The 7,778-nt window shown below is 39.1% G+C and overlaps 1 long non-coding RNA gene across 1 annotated transcript in view; it reads right to left on the bottom strand.

Annotated features, from left to right (window-relative positions):
* Positions 1–6,786, bottom strand: part of LOC306802850 — a 12,577-nt gene extending 5,791 nt beyond the window's left edge. Inside the window, exon 1 of the long non-coding RNA XR_013774493.1 lies at positions 6,721–6,786. This is a non-coding gene — a long non-coding RNA (uncharacterized lncRNA). The remainder of the gene's footprint in view (positions 1–6,720) is intronic.
* Positions 6,787–7,778: the final 992 nt, after the last annotated feature.

Genomic DNA, 7,778 nt, shown 5'->3' on the forward strand with positions numbered 1-7,778 from the left:
AAAAAAGGAGGGGTGCAAAAAAGAACGAGGGAACAAGAAAGAGGGGAAAAAGACGAGTGCAGGAAAGAACGAGGAACGAGGAAGAGAGGAAAAAGACGAGTGCAGGAAGGAACGAGGGAACGAGAAAGAGAGGAAAAAGGCGAGTGCAAAAAAGAACGAGGGAAAGAGAAAGGGAGGAAAAAGGAGGAGTGCATAAATGAACAATGGAATGAGAATGTAGGAAAAGTAGGAGTGCAGGTACGGAATGAGAGAACGAGAAAATAGGAAGAAGAAGGAGTATAGGACAGAACGAGGGAATGAGAAAGAAGGAAAAATGAGGAGTGCAGGATATAACGAGGGAACAAGAAATTAGGAAAAAGAAAAAGTGCAATAGAAGAACAAGGGAACGAGAAAGTATGGAAAAGGAGGAGTGCAGGATGGAATGAGGGATCGAGGAAGTAGGAAAATGGAGAAGTGCAGGAAGGAACGAGGGAACATGAATGTCGGAAAAAGGAGGAGTGCCAAAAAGAATGAGGGAATGAGAAAATAGGAAAAAGGAGTAGTTCAGGACAGAATGAGGGAACGAGAAATTAGGAAAAAGGAGGAGTGCAGGATGGAACGAGGGAACGAGAACCAAGGTAAAGAAATGTGCAAAAAATAACGAGGGAATGAGAAAGTAAGGAAAAAGAGGAGTGCAAAAAAGAATGAGGGAACCAGAAAATAAGAAAAAGGAGGAGTGCAAATAGTGGTGAGGGAACGGGAAAATAGAGAAAAAGTGGAGTGCAGAAAAAGAACAAGGGAACGAGGATGTAGGAAAAAGGAGGAGTGCTGGAAGAAAGATAGGAAAAGGAAGGGTCCAAAAAAGATCGAGGGAATGAGAAAGAAGGGAAGAAGAGGAGTGCGACAAAGAACGAGGGGATGAGAAAGTAGGGAAAAGGAGGTTTGCAGGGCAGAACGAGGGAATGAGATAGATGGGAAAAGTAGGAGTGTACAGAGGAACGAATGAACGATAAAGAAAGGAAAAAGGAAGATTGCAGGAAAGAACGAGGGGACGATTAAGAAGGAAAAAGGAGGCGTGCAAAAAAGAACACGGGAACGAAAAATTAGTTAAAAGGGGGAGTGCAGTGTGGAACCAGGGAACGAGAAATAAAGGAAAAAGTCAGTGTGCAGGGCAGAATGGGGGACTGAGAAAAAGGAGAAAGGAGGAGTGCAAAAAAGAATGAGAGAACAAGAAAGAAGGGAAAAAAATGAGTGCAGGAATGAATGAGGGAATGAGAAAGAAAGAAAAAGGTTTCCAAATAAGATTGAGGGAACGAGAAGAAAGGGAAAAGGAGGAGTGCATAAATGAACGAGGGGATGAGAAAGTAGGAAAAAGGAGAAGTGCAGTAAGGAATGAGAAAGAAAGATAAAGGACTTGAGAAAAAAAAAAATAATGGGGGAACAAGAAGGGAAAATGAGGAATGCAGGAACAGAATGAGCAAATGAGAAAGTAGGGAAAAGGAGGACTGCAGGATGGAACGAGGGAACGAGAAAGAAAGGAAAATTCGGAGTGCAAAAAAATGAGGGAACAAGAAAGAAGGGAAAAGGAGTAGTGCAGTATCTAATGAAAGATTGAGAATATAGGAAAAGGAGGAGTGCAGGAAGGAATGTATGAATGAGAATGAAGTGAAAAAGTGGAGTGCAGGAAGGAGTGAGGGAACGAGAAAGTGGAGAAAAGGAGGAGTGCCGGAAAGAAGGCGGGAACGAGAAAAAAGGTAAAAGTAGGAATGCAGGAAGGAGCAAGGGAACGAGCATTCTTACAGGCAATGTACTCTAAGGTATTTAATAAAGTAGGACAGAGAACTCTCCTTTGTGGATAAAACTGTGTTGCAACTTCCAAGATGTTGGTGCGATAGATGCATTACATTATTAGCTCTGGGGTAAGGTTTCCCAGTGCTGTTAAAATATGTTCAATTTAAATTCTATATTGTATCACCCTGTCTGAATAATTTTATATCTCTATTTTACTTTTAAATGCTTAGCTGACTCATGCATTTTAAAGAATTATAAACATATTTTTTAAAAGAATATACATCTTTATGTTCTCTTTGTTGTTTATTACATTTAACTAGAATGAAAGTGGATTAAGGCCAAGGTTAAAACCAGAGGTTGCACTATATTTACATTTTGTTCAATACAAGCACTTAAGAATAGCAGCCAAGCATTTAAAAATAGGCTGAAGGGGATGCAGAGATTTAGAGGGGAATGCCTGGCTGTCTCAGAAACTAGCAGGTGAGTCATGGTTCTGCTTCTCCGATGGTCTCTGGGCAGGGAAATTGGTACGATTTAGCTCAGGGAAGGGAGACAGCAAAGTACAGAGGCAGAGGAAGGCTGTATTTCGATTGTGTTGAGAAATCCTCCCCACTCTGAGCTGCATCTACAGAGCCTCCCAGGACCTCTGCAGATCAATACAGGATGCTGGCACAAGCCTGCCCATTTCCCTGGCAGCACTAGGACTGCCAAGGTCAGAACTGGTCAGCAGCTCAGACACTGCCTCCAAATCATTCATCTGTCCCAGAGGATGGGGACAAGGCAAACTCTTGGTATGGCCACATTCCAATACTCTTGCAGACCACAGAACGTAGTAGTACTCAGGAAAACCACACAGTAAGCAATTTATGTTACTTGTCCCCAGAAGGGCAACAGGGGACAGCATACTGTAGTTGTGCCAAACAGCCCTGAAATGAAGGCAAGCTCATAAATTAGTAGGATTTGGTTTAGGAAATCTTAAGTGAAGTATTTTTCTTTGCTTTTCAATGCAGATTTGGTGCTTATGGAAGTAGCACTGGTTCTGACAATGGAAGCTTTTTTTCTTCAATACTTTCAATGTGAGTTATTCCCATAGAGACTATTTTCTTCAGGTAAAACTCCAGACTTTGTATGGTAAACTGAGTAAACTGGCATTTCTGGTAAGAAAAGACTATATATAGATTTAACATCCTAGCTAAACTTGAGCTCAGGTAAGAATACTGCTTTCTCACCCAAGCTAACTCTCACTCTCCAAAAATACACTCAATCTCTTTTTCTGTACTAAATTATTTCAGATTACTGCCCAAAGATGGTTATGCTTTTACTGGAAACAAATAAACCAACAAAGAGGCAAAAGACTAATGGCTAAAATACATGTTCAGACTGGTCCAAGTAAAACAGCATCTGCAAGAAAATTCCAAGCAAAAACAACCCCCCAAACTCCCACCTAAACCTCAGAAAAGTGCTCTAAATCCAGCTGCCTACATGCAGGATCTTGAATAATGATAAATGTGAGTTCCTTCAGACCCTAACATTCAAGTCCAATACGACCCCTGCTTTCTAAGTCTGTATCAAATGGAATAAAGGGCATCTTATATTGAGTAGAAATTATGTAAGTTCTCTCTTGCTTTATACTTCATGTTGTTATCACATATCAATTTTTCACTTCCCAGGGCTGCTAGTGGCTAATTCAATTTTTTTTCCATCTTTGTCTTTTTTCCCCTTTGTTCCAAGGGGATCATTCCCCACTGGCAATGCCAGTATTGAGTCAAAGTGTCATTCAAGCTCACAAAGTCACACATTTTCAGCTGGGAGGTGGGTGTGATTATCCAATTACCTTTTGACATTTCCATCATCTCCTTTGGCACCTAGGTACAATAAGTTGGGCATTTCAATATCTGTCCACCCTCAATTTAAACCTGTTTTGAAAATACAAAAGAACCTTAAGTGATCTGTCCACAGCATTGAAATACCAATTTTAGTGGATACTTTGAAAGCTCAAAGGCTTTATAAGATGAATAGCAAACTGGGGATGACAGCTCCTGTGGAGCCATTATTGAACTGCAGCAGTGACGACTGCATTGCTTTGGATTTAGATAAAAGACTCCATGCAAGACAAATGGTAGGAGGACATCAAACAAGACTGTGTCCATGCAGTGACAGAAGCAATCCAATTGAAGAAGTTGTTGATTTCTTCAAGTTAACTTACTATTTCTTCTTAAGTAATCTATGTTAAGGAACTAAAAATTCTATGTTCATCTTCCATTTACCCTTTTCTCTAAAAATACTGTTTCTAGTTGTCAAATACAAGTTTTGCTGAAGTTTATGCCAGAAAGAAAATCAGACCTAGTTAATTATTTTTGCATTTGTGTTTTATTTTACCATAATGTCACTGTGCCTAATGGTTATAGATTGAGAGTTACAATCAATACTGATCAGGTGAAGAGATTAGTCAGCAAATGAATAACTGATACCAGCAGGAAGCACTGTGCACTCAAGACAACAATGAATACAAAGGGTACAGATAAACATCATCACCATCATTTGGATGAAAGCTGATTCTAGAGCATTTCCACTATCTCATTAATAATACACAAACCTTTTGGAACCTATGCTACAGAAGCATCATGTAGATCTTGAATAAATGTCAAGATGTGACATGAAGTACCTTTGTACAAAACCATAGAACCTGGGGTTTACTGACAGCTATACAAGCTGTACCCTGGAAAGGATACAGATGTTTATTTAACTTCTTGTAGAAAGTTTATATTGGCACGCGAGTCTTGTCATTCCCACTTACTGTGCCTCACTTTGCAACATTCAGTGGATCTGGATCACTCAAGCCAGCTTTATTCATGAGAAGCTAAAGAGGGAGATACACCCTGTAAGAACACACTGTGCACTCCAGTTGGGAATGATCATCCAGCTCACAGGGCTGGATTACAACTTTTCCAGGCAGATCTGACTGAAATGTGTATGATGCTGTCTGTGGGTCTTTAATGAACAGTGGTTTGCTCCACAGATCCACTTTTATTTGTCTGTCATAACAACTAACGGAGACAAAGAATTATTCTCTCAGTCACTAATGAAGGTTATCCATTAGTGTCCCATAGCTTCTTAAAAGTGCATTTTTGCAAAATGTGGGCATCCTATGGATGGGAAGAGATTGAATACATTTACACACATAGAAGTGTATAATTTGGCAATTCAGATATTTTTCTATCTGCCTTTCTTGTATCCTTTTTTTTTTTTTTTTTTTTTTGGCATTACTTTGCAACTTACTATGCTTGCTTTATATTTTGGATCAGATCTAGTTGCCATCTTCATATTTTCCACTGTTCCCCAAAATGTCTCAGCATATTTTTCTCTCTGCCTGTCTTTCTCTTCTCCCCTTCTAATAACTTTTCTTTCCTAAGCCCTTCTTGTTAAAAGTAGAGTAGATTAAATTGAGAATAAAACAAATAACCTTCAAAGAATATGTTCCTCTTTTCCTGATCATTCTATGTCTCCCTCCCTCACAAATTGCCTGACAGACAGACCATGGCCAGCTGTCATGAGAAATTTTACCTGGGTAGCTACCTTGCCAGGAGGCAAGGTCCAAAATCCCTCCTCACCATGATACAGCATTTTCTGGATGAAACTTTAATCTAAATGCCTAGGCATTTAATTTCCTAAAAACCATACCCAGATTCAAATCACATTAGAGCAAAGGAGTCTTCAGTCTGCCATTCTCTTACAATGAGAACAGGATTCCAAATCCAAAGAGTTTTGGGAAAAAGCCCTGAGCAGCATTTTTTTTTTTTTTTTTTGCATAATCAAGAAATAGATCCCCTCCACCCCACCTTCAAATTCCTAATTTAATGTGTGCATGTGAGTCTCTGAACTCCTTGCAATGATCTTGGTCCCTAGAGGAATTATCCACATCTGCTCCTTTCCTTTCAGGATATTGTGAGCAATATAGCAGAAAATCTAAAAGCTAAGTTTGTTCTGAGAAGATTCATTGAAAAGAACAGGTTTCAATAAGCTAAACTTAAAAATAGCTTCAATAGTGTCTAATCTGTGATTCCTGCTTGGCACTGATAATTAGGACAAAAAAAAAAAAAAAGGACAGAAACTAACATGATTGATCTCAGTGAAAACAGTTTTGTTTTGTTCTCTTGAAGCTACCCTCAGAATTCTACTCTGCATGATTACTTGCTGTATTTTTCCATCTTCATTTTTACTTCCTAGAATTTTGTCTGAGACCTGAATAACTACTGAATTCAATTGCTAGCCTAGGAATAAGGTTCAAATTAAATTTGTCTCACTCTTTTTCACCTGTACCCTGATTGGAGCAAAGCTATCTTTCTCGTTATAGAGTTGTTACTTTTAATTATCCTCTTCCTCTGTCTGATACAGGCAGCATTTTAGCCCTGGCTGGGAGGGTGGAACACTTGGCATCCCTGTGACTCTTCTCTTGGTGACCCATCTGGAGAACAAAGAACCAAACCAGCTCCATCTCTGAAAACATAGGGTTGGTATGTATGGCTCCCTGATTTCACCTAAATTTATGGCTGCTCAGCATCTCAATAAAGCAGGCCACAGGAGCTACCTTTATGTCTTGTTGCCAAAAACCAGAGACCTACAGGCACTGTAGCTGTTTTCTCCCCTGTAAGAAGTTACACATGCAGAACATCATCCATGCGGAACCACATGGTTTTCCTTAGCATCCATATGTGCACTGCTACTTGAACATGAGGAACTGTAAGAGAATAAAGTCAGGTATCTTCTGAATCCTTTTTCAAATAATCATTTGGAAAGCAGAAATTTGCTTTATTTCCTACTGCAGAAGGATCCACCTCTTTGCCCTTCCTCTTTTATCACTTATTTTATTGGCAACATTTCTTTTCCTCCTAAAGTAAATTTTGATGTGAATTTTTTTATTTTATATTTATCCTTCCTGCTGACTCTTACCTGATTGGGTTATTCTGATCCAAAGAACTGAACACAAATTCCCTGAAATCCCTCTGCAGTTTTCTCTCTGAGAAACATATTAAAAAACAAAAAATACAAAAAAACCAAAAAAAACCAAAAAGAAAGAAAGAAAGAAAGAAAGAAAGAAAGAAAGAAAGAAAGAAAGAAAGAAAGAAAGAAAGAAAGAAAGAAAGAAAGATCAAACCAACATCACTCCACCATACCCAACTTCAAAAAAAAACAACCAAAAAACCAAAATGAAACAAAACAAAACAAAACAAAAACAACAATATCAACAACCAAAAAAACCAAAAAAACAAAAAAACCCCAAAAACAACAAAAAAACCTCCACACCCAAAAATAAAAAGCTCCCACCAAATAAAATAGGAACAAACAAGCCAGTGTCAAATATAGGTCTCAAAAGTATGTGTTGATTCCACAGCACAAAGTCAGTTCAAGTCTCCTAGTCCCTCGTTTCCACTCCCCGAGAGGAATCAAACCAAACAGAGAATAGATTACATTGCCAAGACCTGGGAGCTTGTTGTAAGAATAACTAGTTCTTGACATTTGAAATTACTCTGGTTCAAATATTTTTTGATCTTTCTTATTAGCCCTGTGTCTTGAGAAATAAAAATATGATAATCAGAAAGTACATAATTGGGTTCAGGGTATTCTGTGGTCACCCTTTCTGACTCTGGAGATAAAGGCACTTTGAAAGATTATGCGTGGATATCTGGAATTTATTCTGCACAGTCTGTGAAATGACAGATCTTCTTTCTTAATTACACCAGCTATCAGTCTGACACCTGTAGTTAACCATTCAGTCCTAGGAATCTCTTCTGATACCTTTTATTCTTCCACCAGGAGCACAGCAGCAGAATGGCACACGGATGCTGAAGTGTTTATACACAGAGCCGGAGGCTGCCCTGCATCCCCTGGGTGGCTGTTCTCCAGCACTATGGACTGACAACTGCAGTGTTACCAAGTGTTTGGAGAGAAATGAGTGTGCCATAGTCAACCCTCACAACTTCTGATGAGGTGTTTTTGGTGGCTGGAGC

The sequence above is a fragment of the Erithacus rubecula genome (genome assembly GCF_903797595.1).
Source record: "Erithacus rubecula genome assembly, chromosome: 5".
NCBI lineage: Eukaryota > Metazoa > Chordata > Aves > Passeriformes > Muscicapidae > Erithacus > Erithacus rubecula.